Here is a 14805-nt window from a genome sequence, read left to right on the forward strand (position 1 = left end):
GGTCCCACATGCACCCCCCCCCCAAACCTCCGAACCAATATTTTTCTGAACCCTTATGACCCACTGATCACAAATCCAAATGTTAACATTGCATAAAGTTTGGGATGAACTTCCGGTTATGACGTCATCAAGATGGCCGCCATCTCGAATTTCACTAAAAATTGAAAAAAATAGTCATAACATTAACATTTTTCAACCGAAGTAGACAAGTGAGGTATCAAAATGACCACAATAGAACAACAAACTAAACTTATAAGGACCAAAAAATCCAATATATGTAGTGATTTCTACGCAGGAAATGAAAAAATCGGATTTAAAGCTCAAAAAATGGTAATTTTTCAGCAAATTTTTCATATTCATTTGTTTGACGCAGCAAAAATGTTTCCCAAGAACAGCAATCTATTATTCTCTTGTAAGTTTTTTGACCACTTGTCAATCAGTTTAAGCAACAACAAAACCAACCAAAACCAATGTAAACATCGTATAAGTTCCGGTTATGACATCATCAAGATGGCCACCATCTCGAATTTCACTGAAAAATGAAAAATAGTCATATCATTGACATTTTTTCAAATGAAGAAGACAAATGAGGTATCAAAATGACCACAATAGAACAACATATACATGTCAGGACCAAATAATCCAATATATGTAGTGATTTGAACGCAGGAAATGAAAAAAAATATTTTAAGCTCAAAAATGGTAATTTTTCAGCAATTTTTTCAAACTTGGCTTGACGCAGCAAAATTGTTTCCCAACAATAAATTATTATTCACAATCAGTTATTTGACCTCTTATCAATCTGTTAAAACAACAACAACAAACACAAATATATATTATGTGATGTGTACTTTGCATTTACAGTACTTAATGCGTGTAACGTTCCCTCGAAACGAGCGCGAAACGCAAAACGCAAACGAAATGTTAAACGAAAACGAACGAAAACGCAAACGAAAAACGAAAAACGCAAACGAAAAACGAAGAGCGTAAAACGAAAAACGCGTTTCGTCAAGCGCTAAACGCAAAACGAAAAACGCAAACGAAAAACGAAAAACGTAAACGAAGTGAAAGCGTGACCGGAAGGACAGAATTCAATTATAAATGTCGATCGGGACTCCGGTAGCTTATAGTGATCCGGATTCTGAAAGCGATGTCTATAATTATTATTACGTTCGCAATTTTGATTTAGTACGATTTATCATTAATAAAAATATATCTTGTCTTAGAAAATATGCAATTGTTATAAATATATTACCAATAAGTATGTGATTACGTATATATATCCAAGCATTAATACTTTTTTTTTAACTTATAAAGCGAGATTTTAAAAATAATTATAAAACATACATGTGTACAAATAGTCTTCAATCAATGCTAGTATCTATAAGTCTGCTCTGAATTTGTCACACATACTAGTACTGTTTTATAGAAATTATCAGTTTCAGAAAAGAAAACACTTCAGAAGAATTTCTTATTTTAGTGTAGGTATTGTGTACATGTACGTTTGACTACTGCAAGTATAAACCCTAGGTCTAGCGGTTAGGTAGTTATATTTTTACATGTATATATATATGACTCCAGAGGAGGTCCCCGTACCGGCCGTTATATAGATATCAATGTGAACACTCACCTGTAGCATTTACCCGACCCATTTTGGAGGTCTTATATAAATTTGCTTTATAATTCACGGACAACACATGTACAACACTCTACCCCTCTCCATCCCCACTCCCCCTCTCGATTTACCTGCTTTCATTTATACCATTTGTTATTTGACAGCGGCATATTTTGATTTTGTATCAACTTGTATCACACCTAGTCAAGTGCAGTCACCCATGAACAATGGCTCACTGATAGCCTCAGACGCGCACGGCCCCTCACATGTTTGTTAATTAGGCTACGATGTACATGTATAATACGCGTACGTGACCCCGTGCATGTACATGTACCAAAGCATACCACAAAAACAACAATTTTGTGTTATTCTAGTCATTACAGAAAACCAGCTCTATGGTGTTTTATTCCTCGTGTGTTTTGTTACATCAACATACCAATAAAATACATGATCAATCATATCAATGGCCAATACGTGTAAATACAGAGATACAGTTGAATGTACACATGTATCAACTGTCAGTTCGTGTTGTATATGTATATATATATAAGTCAATTATGATTTGATATCTATTGACTTCGGTACATTCTTAATTTCACATAAAATATGTAAAAAAAAGTATTTGTTTTAAATACTGTATTAAGCGATGGTTGAGATATTATTAATTGTGTTATTTTATTATTAGAGTAGTGTGTATCACTAGAAAATAATGTGATCCAATGCTAACAGTGATGAGTCGGATATAATTTTTTATAATGTATGCACCAGTGAGTTATATATATATTATGACCAGCAGTACGGCGTCCTGTGGCGTGAGTTCACACCTGTCTGTAATCCTTCAGTCCACTTTATCGAGCCCCGCGGGTGTTACAAGTGTATATTGTACCTGTCCCCCTGTAGGTTGACAAATTGACAATAGCTGTTAATAGGACGTTAATTAATCAAACAAGCAAACAAACAAATCGGTAACCAATTAGCCACCGTAACCTTCAAATGAAGCATCTGTGAACAGTATCAAATCTGAAGTTGTATGTTGTAGTCAAATAACTTCTGTTTGAACCCTCTTCGTTCGTTGCTTAAATATTTTCCCGCCAAAAACGATCTCTCTTTCAGCATCTGTAGTCAACTACTGCTGAGTTCCACGATAATCTTTCCATAAACACACCTGTACATACTATGCGTATGAAAGCGTACACAGTTTCCTAACACTGCATGTGTTGAAATCAACTGTCCAAGGATGGACGCCAAGAATCTGACACTTACAACACGCCTACCTGAATTCAGCTGAAACTCTAAATTGTTTAAGCATTGAATGACCCTTTGTATTTATCCCATACAAAAACCCAGCAACTGCAGTTGTTGTACAGGTTCCAAAGAACATCTCTCTTCAGCTAATAAACAAGAGGCCCATGGGCCTTAACGATCATCTGAAAATAATTTCATCAAATTATAACAAGAGGGAGGGAAAACAAATATTTGGTGAAATAGAAACCGAAACAACGGTTGAGTCACTTTACAAAATCCTCGCACAACATACACGCAACACACCGCATACATGGGAGGCCGTCCTTACATGACCATAGCTGTTAATTGGACGTTAATAAATCAAACAAACAAACAAATTTCTCATTCCCAAAAGGTTGTTTGATAAAATAATGCCAAAATGTTATGACTACTCATCTTCTCCTATTGGAAACTATTGGATTCTAGAAAGAGAAAATTTTATACCTATGTCAAATTCATTGAGAAAGAGAGAACAATAATTTAAGTAGATATAACAAAATGAAAATAATAAATAAATGGAAGATTTTTATGAAAGATCCAATAACAACTGTATTTACCAAGGGCAATAATCCAGTATATACGTAAGCGACAGTCGAATCAATCTGATTATCGAATTCGTCTGAGATCTTTCCAATGGTAGTCTATATTTAAAGATCACATTTCATTTTATCGATCATATTTCATTTGCTATAAATCACATTCCCTACTTAACTTCTTTATTGACATTAAACTAACATATTTGATAATTATCTCAATTGCTTGATTATTTTCACTTGTAAACTTATGAGCATTGCTGTATAGAAGTAAAACAAATCTCTGAGGGCCTGCATTGCACATCTAGTATATTCAGTCAAGTTATAACCATAGAGGCGAAGAGTTATTTACTCAAGAATTTTAAAGACTTATACAAACTCTTCTCCCCCTGCAACAAGGATGTTCTTGGTCAAATTGTATGATATTCCTTCATGCATATATCTATGACTTATTAAAGTCACAATGTAAAGGAAACTTTGACGGACAATGGAATGAATGACGACAGGACACACAATGGATGCCTCACCATATGATATGAGCTCACTGGCACGTCATGTCTAGTAAGCTTAAACGAATTCCACACTAGTATTACCCTGAATGTGATGAAACCATGTTTTTAACATAAACACTTTAGGGGAAAACATTAACATTAACTTCAAGTTATCATTGTCATTTGAATAACTTCTACCTTTAAATATGGACTCCAAAGCTCCTACTTCCCTCAAATCAAAATCGCACATGAAGTACTGAGGATTCCAGTTTGGATTCCAACTCATTAGCATTTCCACACCTTCTTGGACCTTACTCATTGTGACTAGGCTGATAAAGAAGGTTCCAACTATTAAATAACCACTGTTGGAGCCAACGCACAAATTGTACATTGGCATCCTATACCGTGTTGTTCCATACGTTGCATCCATCAGCACAATCCCACCTCCATACCGCCTCAACATCTACCTTTGAAAATCCAATGGCAATTATAATTACCAAGGGCAATAACCTAGTATATACGTAAGTGACAGTCGAATCAAGCTGTTTGTTTGATTAATTAACGTCCTATTAACAGCTATGGTCATGTAAGAACGGTCTCCCATGTATGCGGTATGTTGTTCGAGGTGCGTGTTTTGGGAGACTGCGGTATATTCATGTTGTCTTCTTGTATAGTGGAACTGTTGCCTTTTTATAGTGCTATATCACTGAAGCATGCCGCCGGAGACACCAAGCAACACACCTAACCCGGTCACATTATACTGACAACGGGCGAACCAGTCGTCCCACTCCCTGTATGCTAAGCGCTAAGCAGGAGCAAAAACTACCACTTTTATAGACTTTGGTGTATCTCGGCCAGGGGACAGAACCTAGAGCCTTCCTCACAAGGGCGAACGCTCAACTTAAGGCCAAAAGTGAGGCGGTGCCAAGGGAGGCATTAGGAAGTATAAAGTCAGATAGGAAGAAGAGAAAAAATAAGATCCTAAATTTAATCGCCTTTTACTATCATGCAATAGGGGCAGCATGTACAATTCTAACGCCCTATCTGCGAATCAAGCTGATTATCGAATTTGTCCGAGATCTTTCCAATGGTAGTCTATATTAAAAGTTTCATTAAGATCGGTGCATATTTACCCAAGTGCATATTTACTCAAACTGTCCATTATTAGAGAGAATGGATTGTACCTCGCCCTGCGGGCTCGGTACTATCCATTCTCTCTAATAATGGACAGGTTTTCGGAAATTATCCTACTTAAAACCCAGCTATTATCCCAGGTTAAAACCCATCATACCACTACTCACTACCTTGCGTACCCTGTTTGAGAAATGGGACATCCCATTTCAGGAATTGCACAGGTGTTCACTCACCTGTGACAAATAATGGACTAACAATGTTGAGATGCATGCACAGTCATTTAGTTTTACACCTTTGGAGGTACAACAGTGTTTTTGAACATGTCGGATAGTGATATTTCCTTACTCGGCCATCATTTACATGTAGGGATGTACGCAGCTGTGATTCAGATTGTTTGCCTGTTTGAAGTGACCTATTTATTCGCACAAGGACAGGTGCATTGTCTAACTTTACATCAAATACATACAAGCAAGGTGAGTTTTCGCTACAATTTAAACATAACTGTTTTTCCTAAAAAAAATCTACCATACGCATGTTATAGATATGATAAAAAAAACCCATATCTGATTGCTATGATAGCATTGCACTGGAATACAATGAAACCTGTCTAATCCGACACCACGTGGGTGTTTGGTCAGATTATTCAGGGTGTAGGAAAGTCAGATACTGTTGTATACTATTGTTGCTATTGTTGAATACGGAACAGTTACAGATAGGATAGGGAAAGCAGGTGTCAGATTAGACAGGTTTCGCTCTTAAGTATATTATGTTTAACCATAATCATCAGATTATATGTTATAAGGGTTGTGAGATATCTGATCTAAAAGACTGCATATTATCCCACCTCAGTCAAGAATATAGAGTTCCTATTCCTCGTCAATTACAAGTTTTTAAAAAGATGTAACAAATAATAATGCAAGAATCTAATTATGTTTTTTTTTTATTTTCAGAACAGTAACAGCTAGGAAGGGGAAGTAATAATTTCGATGGAGGAGTGAACTTAAATGTAAAATTTTGGATAGTCAAATAAACATGTTTAGTTTTCCATACAGCAGCGGTTTTTTTCCTTTGTTCAAAATAGACTGTCCATTATTTTGTGGAATAATGGACAGGGGCCCTATAATAATGGACAGTGAGTTACATAATGGACTCCTAGGTGTCCATTATGTAATATAATGGTCATATACAACAAAGGAAACTTTACTAGCTGGGTTTTAAGATCGGTGCATATTTACCCAAGTTATCGTGTTCGAAAGGTTCCATAATTATTATTGCAAAGGGCAATACCTCCGTATGTTAAGTTGAATGAAGGTGATTCCAAGATGTTTTCAATGCTAAAGTTTAACGAAGCTGAGTAAGTCTTTAACCAAGTTAACGTGTTCACAAGGTCTAGTAGTCATTGTTATTGCAACTGCCAATACCTCCGTAAGTTACCGTCGCATGATGCTGATTTTCAACCTCGTTCGAGATATTCTAATATAAGCCTAAATACAAAGTTTCTTTAAGCCGAGTGTATACTTAGTCAAGTTATCGTGTTCGCAATACTCATTAATTATTATTGCAAAGGGCAATAACACTGTAAAGTTCAGTTGAATCAAGCTGAACAAATCTAATTATATGTATATAAGATTTCTCCTATGTTAGTCCACATACAAAGTGTTATTAAGCTTTATTTACTCAAGTTATTGGGTTCACATAGTCCATTAATAATTATTAGAGCAAAGGGCAATAACTCTATTGATATTTACTCAAATTATTGTGTTCACAAGGACACGGACAAATGACTATCGCAATAGTTGAAAACATTTGTGGATGACCTAAACCATACATAGTCCTTTAGTGTAATGCAGACATCAAATCAAACTGCCATGCATAGATTCCAGTTGCGCACGCGATAACGGAAGGCACATTCTTATAATGTAATTTAGTGGATCACTTCCAAAGAAAATCAATCGGGCACAATTATCTATACTTTGTTGTAGGTTTCATATTATTTATAGGTTATAAAATGAGTGATTTTCCAAGGCAGTGCTCCACTACGACACATAGGCACCATTTCATACCCGGTCGAAAGTTATAGTAGGCCGGGTACATATATTCGTTCTAAAGGGCCAATGAAACCATGCATGACAAATTCGAGAAATATCCGTGGATTATTTCTCGAGATTTAGCGGTAACAAACATGAACTGCACAAATCAAGATGGCTTTCTGGCGGCCATGTTTGTTTTTTTTTCTGATCGGTCGCAAAATCGAATATGCGCAACTAGGGCGTTCTTCAAGTCCGTTTAAAAAAATATCTGGAATATTTGAATTTGTGGTCTAAAACCTGGCTATTTTTATCTAAGCCCGAAGAAACTAAGGTAGCATTGTCATGGACACTTGGGAGTTATTAGTAATTGTAATGCCAAGCTAGCAGACAATATAAAGGCAATATATACTTCCGTAATGAAAAAAATAGTCTTTTGAAAGTTTACAAATCTTTCATTTTGCCTAGTTATGAATACGGTTTTGAGTTATGGGATGGCTGTACCCTACACGAATCTGAAACGTTTGAGAGAACCCCGCCCAGACGGAATGGAGCTCGTAGTATAACAGACCTCCTATTTTATGCAAAATATCAAGATTCACTTTCTAAAACAGGTCTAGATACGTACTTTAACAAAAAAAAACTTCCTTCTAACATACAGCCATCACCAATTTATTGCAGCCTTGGCGACAGGAAAAAAATTATTTTTCACACTACCGTATTTCACCGTAAATAACACCGCCACCCTTATTGACAAATTGCCAAATGTCTGAAAATGAGACCCCTATATTTTCCCGTTTTCTAGAAACTGGCCTTCAGGTGTCAATTTATTTTTTTCAGAAAGTGTTATTACTATCAAACAGCGAATGATTGAATCATGCCTCGTTAATTACGTTGTAATCTCACATATTGATGACATTCTAACACTTGTAAGTCCCAAGCTAGGTCTGTGCCGTTAAAATAGAGGGTTGGAATCAAAATTCAATCATATATCATCTGATCATAATGTCTCCTTCGCGCACACGTATACTGTCAAGGAGAAATGGACATCGTCAAATGGTTTCGTGACAATGGACATAACCTGCATCAGGCAAAGAGAGTTTTACTTATCCAGGAAAATGATACGTCAATGGGACCAGACTTTTGAACAATTACTAGGCAATGGCAGGTATACCGATTCTTGGAAGAAGAGTCTATTCCGTTAGATAATGTCGTGTTTGAGTGGGTTTTGGACGAACTTGTCGAGGGACGAGCCGTTTCAACTATCAACTCAAGTCCAAGGGGAGAGAACTCGCAAGTCAGCTCCGGGTAGAGAACTTCACGGCATCGGATTGTGGGTTTCGACGATGGAAGCGACGATTCAACATTGGAATCCGCAGAGGAACCAATGACAAGTCAGAAGCTCCCTGCCGACTACAAGGAGAAAAATCACAGCTTTCCTACAAGGCCTAACGACGCCGTCATACCTATACCACGTAGAACATCGCCAACATGGTACGTTTTGACTCCATCAACATCTCGACAAATGCCATGGTTGGGGAAAAACGGTCCGCATCACCAACACAGGAGGGACACACAAACGTTGCACGGTGGTTTTTTGTGGTACGGCATAAGGCCATAAGCATATTTTTAAGGTATGTACAGTAGGTAAAACATCAGAAGAAACACACATTTCATTTTTATCGTTGTGTATTATGGAATCAAAACAATAAATCATGTAGTTATAATTGGATTAATTTCATCGTTAACCAAGTATTTCAAATAATTATTTGAAATACACACATAATAACTTTATTTTTCAGGCGTTTACTTTTTTATAATTGATCAAGTAAATATGATATAACTAAATCGTTGAAAAAAAACAGTGTGTTTTTATTCATAAATTATATATGTGTGAGAGAGACAGACATTGTGAAAATTCCCGGAGGTAAATATATAACTTCAAATAATCTGTATTATCGTAACTATTTCATCTCTATGTTTACTGTGTGTAATTTAAACATCTTAACTAATTTTGTATTCATCGAATACTGGTCAAAGATAAATGATGCAATATTTACATATTTACCGGAACAGCGTGTAGATCTACTATTTATAATTGATCAAGTGTGATATTTAGATATTGTTATGTTTGTGTGTGCCGATTTCTAATGTACCATTTCTATTTTCAAATTGCATTGGACTCATTCAGGCCATGGACACAAACGCAAACAAGGTTTTCAAACGTCGGATGAGACAGCAGTGGGCCCAGTGGTTTTAGAATGTCGAAAGAATCAAGAGGGGGCTACATTCAACCAACGAGACAGCACATCATCGACTGGGTCAGCGAGGCATGTGTGTAGCCAACCACCGTTATAGGAGCGTTCCCGTCATGTGGTTTATCAAACTCCTTCTCTAGATTTGAGGACGACCTGACCCCTGCATGAATTAATACAAGTTCGAACATGTAAAATGTGAGAAAAGTTAAAGCAGAAATTTATATTAGATATAAATTCATTCAATGTCATAACTAGGGAAAAAGTGAAATACTGATTTTTCTTCAGTAATCTATCGAAACTATCAGGTTTAATAAAATATGCTGTGAAGAAATACATATCAGATATAAGCCTTATATATGTTTAGATAGAATCAACTAGTGATGTTCATTGTAAAAATGTCAAACGAAACTGTAGACCACACCTTGGTTTCGTGGTCTGACTGTAAATATGATGTATGTATTATGTGAGGATGTGGGCCTTGACGTCACTTAGATCGACATACCTACAGGAGGAGCTCGACTACCCGTGCACATGACATTCTTTTTGACAGAAGACGAGACTCTTTTGTTTTGTTAAGTGGATTTGTTTTGTTAAATTGTCATTGTTATTCTGTAATAAAACGTTATTTAATTTTATTTCTGGTCTATGTTGTTATAAGCAATGTTATTACATAAAAAATCACCTACGACATAACTTGTAGGATCCTGTCGGAACAGTCGGGCAAACAGACCTAATTTCACGGATACACATACAAGTATTTTGTTTGTTTGATTTATTAACGTCCTATAAACAGCTATGGTCATGTATGGACGGCCTCCCATGTATGCGGTATGTTGTGCGAGGTGCGTATTTTGGGAGACTGCGGTATATTCATGTTGTGTCTTCTTGTATAGTGGAACTGTTGCCCTTTTTATAGTGCTTAATCACTGAAGCAAGCCGCCGAAGACACCAAGCAACACACCCCAACCGGTCACATTATAATGACAACGGGCGAACCAGTCGTCCCACCCCTGTATGCTGAGCGCTAAGCAGGAGCAGAAACTACCACTTTTACAGACTCTGGTGTGTCTCGGCCAGGGGACAGAACCCAGAGCCTTCCTCACAGGGGCGAACGCTCAACTCAAGGCCAAAAGTGAGGCGGTGTCAAGGGAGGCATTAGGAAATATAAAGTCAGTTAGGGAGAAGACAAAAGATAAGATCCTAAATTTACTCGCCTTTTACGATCATGCAATAGGGGCAGCAGGTACAATTCTAACACCCTACCTGCAGGGCAGACATACAAGTAAACATCTATAAATTAATTAGGGATGAGTTTATGTTGATCGTACGTAGTGTAGTCAGGGACAATGTAAAGGACCCCCGAAGTGGTGAACCTGTGTAAATTTAGTGTGTTGCAATTTGTGACTGTGATGTTGGCATAGTACAAAATTCAGGTATAATGATCAGGTAGACGGTATGATTGCTTTACTTCAGAATTGAGTAATATCATATTTGTGAAATACCCAAGTCTGTACCAAAATTATTTCAGGAATTCTGGAAATCCTTCCCTGTAGAAATTTCCTTAGCTTATTAATATAAAAGTAAACACAATGAAAAGCTACTAAATACATCTACCGGACCGGTCATGTAAAAAGAAGAGACTAGGCTCCACATCATCTGCGAGATCCTATCTGTTAGATGACGCCGTGTTTGAGAGTTTTTGGACGAGCACGGCGGCCAAAGCACGAGCCATCTCAAACTTCCAGCTCCAGGCCAAGGGGAGAGAACTCGCATGTCAGCTTAGGGTATACAACGTCATTGTATCGGGTGGGGGACATTGACGATGGAAATGGCGATGCAGCGCCGGCCTACGTAGAGGAACCAACGACAGCCAGAAGCTCCCTGCCGACTATAAGCTTTCCTAGATGGACTACACAATATACAAGATCGCCAACATGGGGCAGACAATGGTTCGTTTTTAGGTCATCTGACCCGTAGGGTCAGAATGACCTATAGTCATCGTGATTCGTCCGTCGTCCGCCGTCCGTAAACTTTTTCCTTTAAAACGCTACTCCTCCTTAACCACTAAGCGGATTTCATCCATATTTGGTGTGAAGCATTATTGGGGAAGTACAATCATATTTTATATAAATGAGCTTGGTCCAACCCTTAGGGGCTGATGGGGTGGGGCCCCAAATCCTACTCCTCCTTCATCCTTGGGTTGATTTCATCCATATTTTGGTGTGAAACATCATTAGGGAAGGATAGTCATATTATATATAAATGAGCCTGGTCCGACCCCTAGGGGCTGAGGGGTGGGGCCCCGAAAAGGCAAATTTTCTTATTTTAAGCTTTAAAATCCTACTCCTCCTTCATCCTTAGGTTGATTTCATCCATATTTGGTGTGAAACATCATTAGGGAGGGATAGTCATATTTTATATACATGAGCCTGGTTGGACCCCTAGGGACTGAGGGGTGGGGCCCAAAAAAGGGCAAATTTTATTAATTTTAGCTTTAAAATCCTACTCCTCCTTCGTCCTTGGATGGATTTCATCCATATTTGGTGTGAAACATTATTGGAGAAAGACAATCATATATTATACAAGAGGCCCATGGGCTTTAGCGGTCACCTGAGTTCAGACACAGAATGAAACAAAGACATGCATATAAACACTATAAATATATATTGGCCCATCAGGCCCTTGAAGTCAGTCAGTGATTTTATAAATTTTTAATCTATGAAGATTATTTGGTTCCATCAAATCTGTGAATTCAGGAGAAAGTTTTTTTGAAATGTTATCCTTTTTGACCCCTTTTGGCCCCACCCCTCTCGCCCCTGGGAGTCGGCCAGGACCAATATGGATATGATGTTAAATGCTATCTCAGGCTAATAATTCTAACCCAGATTGACTAATCTCCTATGAAAACTAAGCAAACAATGTTCCTAAATGTGTTTTCCTATATAAACTATAGTAAATTTGACCCCCTCCCTAGGGGAAAATCTGAGATCCCAGGGCCATGAAATTCACAAATTTTTGTAAAGGGCCTTAAGACCTTCCAATCTATCAAGAGTATCTGGTTCCATCAAATCTGTGAATTCAAAAAGAAGATTTTTGAAATTACCATTTTGACCCCTTTTGGCTCCGCCCCTCTGGCCCCTGGGGGTCAGCCATGACCAGTATGGATATGATGTTAAAATGCTATTTCAGGCTAATAATTCTAACCCAGTTTGACTAATTTCCTATGAAAAATAGGCAAATAATGTTCATAAATGTGTTTTTTCCTATATAAACTAAAGTAAACTTGACCCCCTCCCCAGGGGGAAACATGAGACCCCAGGGTCATATTATTCACAATTTTTGTAAAGGACTTTAAGACCTTTCCATCTATGCAGAGTATTTGATTCTACCAGTTCCAGAATTTCAGAAGAAGATTTTTGAAGTTTTAGCCTATTTGACCGGTTTTGGGACCGCCCCTAAGGCCCCTGGGGATCAGTCATGGAAAATTTGGTAATAAAATTCAATGGCCATCACATAGGGATAATTCTGACTACAATTGACTAATTTCCTATTATAATGACTAAATAATGCTCAAAAATGTGTTTTTCAATGTATAAACTTATATATAGTAAACTTAACCCCCTCCCTAGGGGGAAACCTGAGACCCAAGGGTCATATAATTCACAATTTTCATAAAAACACCTTAAGACCTGTCCATCTATGAAGAGTATTTGATTCTACCATTTCCAGTATTTAAAAAGAAGATTTTTTAAAGTTTTAGCCTATTTGCCCCTTTTGGCCCCGCCCCTCTGCCCCGAGGGGGTTGACCAGGACCAATATAGATATCATATTAAAATGTTATCTCATGCTTATAATTCTAAACAAGTTTGACTCATTTCGTATTAAAATTGAGCAAAAAATGCTCATAAATGTGTTTTCACTATATAAACTATAGTAAACTTGACCCCCTCCCCAGGGAGAAACGTGAGACCCCAGGGTCATATAATTCACAATTTTGGTAAAGGACCTCAAGACCTTTCCATCTATGAAGAGTATGTGATTCTACCATTTCCAGAATTTCAGAAGAAGATTTTTGAAGATATAGCCTATTTGACCCCTTTTGACCCCTCTGCCCCGAGGGGGTTGACCAGGACCAATATAGATATCATATTAAAATGTTATCTCATGCTTATAATTCTAAACAAGTTTGACTCATTTCGTATTAAAATTGAGCAAAAAAATGCTCATAAATGTGTTTTCACTATATAAACTATAGTAAACTTGACCCCCTCCCCAGGGAGAAACGTGAGACCCCAGGGTCATATAATTCACAATTTTGGTAAAGGACCTCAAGACCTTTCCATCTATGAAGAGTATGTGATTCTACCATTTCCAGAATTTCAGAAGAAGATTTTTGAAGATATAGCCTATTTGACCCCTTTTGACCCCGCCCCTAAGGCTCCTGGGGGTCAGTCATAGAAAATTGGTTAATAGGATTCAATGGCAATCTCATACTGATAATTCTGACAATATTTGACTCATTTCCTATTACAAATGATCAAATAATACTCAAAAATGTGTTTTTCCCTATATAAACTATAGTAAACTTAACCCCATTCCCCAGGGGGAAACCTGAGACCCCAGGGTCATATAATTCACAATTTTTGTAAAGGACCTTATGACCTTTCTATCTATGAAGAGTATTTAATTCCATCACATCTGTGAGTGGAGAAGAAGATTTTTGAAATTTTAGTCAATTTTATCCCTTTTGGCCCCTCCCATAGCTCCCTGGGGGGTGGGGACCATATAATTCACAATTTTGATTGGCCTTATGCCTTAGAAGGTTTGTGCAAAATTTCATTGAAATTGCTTCGGCAGTTTTGGAGAAGTCGAAAATGTAAATTGTTTACGGACATACGACGGACGACGCACGACGACGGACAAAAGGCGATTATAATTGGTCACTTGAGACTTCGTCTCAGGTGACCTAATAAATGAGCTTGGATCCGACCCCTAGGGGCTGAGGGGTGGGGCCCCAAAAGGGCAATTTTTCTTATTTTAAGCTTTAAAATCCTACTCCTCCTTCATCCTTGGGTTGATTTCATCCATATTTAGTGTGAAACATCATTAGGGAAGGACAATCACATTTGATATAAATGAGCCTGGTTGGACCCCTAGGGTCAGAGGGACAGGGCCCCAAAAGAGCAAATTTTCTTAATTTAAGCTTTAAAATCCTACTTCTCCTTCATCCTTAGATGGATTTCATCCATATTTGGTATGAAATATCATTTGGGAAAGACAATCATATTTTTTACAAATGAGCCTGAGCTTTGCTGATATTTGGCTTTGAAATCCGACTCCTCCTTCATCCTTGAATGGGTTAATACCATATATGGATGAAGGGCTACCAAGTTTGTTCAACAAATGACCTTTACCTATTTCAGAAACTTACATATTCAAAAAAAGTTCCTTGTATTGCTTATA

The 14805-nt window shown here is 37.5% G+C and overlaps 1 protein-coding gene and 1 long non-coding RNA gene across 2 annotated transcripts in view; both read left to right on the forward strand.

Moving 5' to 3' along the window:
* The window catches only part of LOC138308428 (uncharacterized), a 70133-nt gene that overhangs the window by 42949 nt on the left and 12379 nt on the right, over positions 1-14805 (forward strand). The gene's annotated exons all lie outside the window — the stretch shown is intronic.
* LOC138308429 (uncharacterized) lies at positions 5205-6106 on the forward strand. Its single transcript, XR_011206130.1, has 2 exons — positions 5205-5530; positions 6008-6106. It is a non-coding gene; the product is annotated as an uncharacterized lncRNA (long non-coding RNA).

This window comes from Argopecten irradians, chromosome 15, assembly GCF_041381155.1.
Source record: "Argopecten irradians isolate NY chromosome 15, Ai_NY, whole genome shotgun sequence".
Taxonomy (NCBI): domain Eukaryota; kingdom Metazoa; phylum Mollusca; class Bivalvia; order Pectinida; family Pectinidae; genus Argopecten; species Argopecten irradians.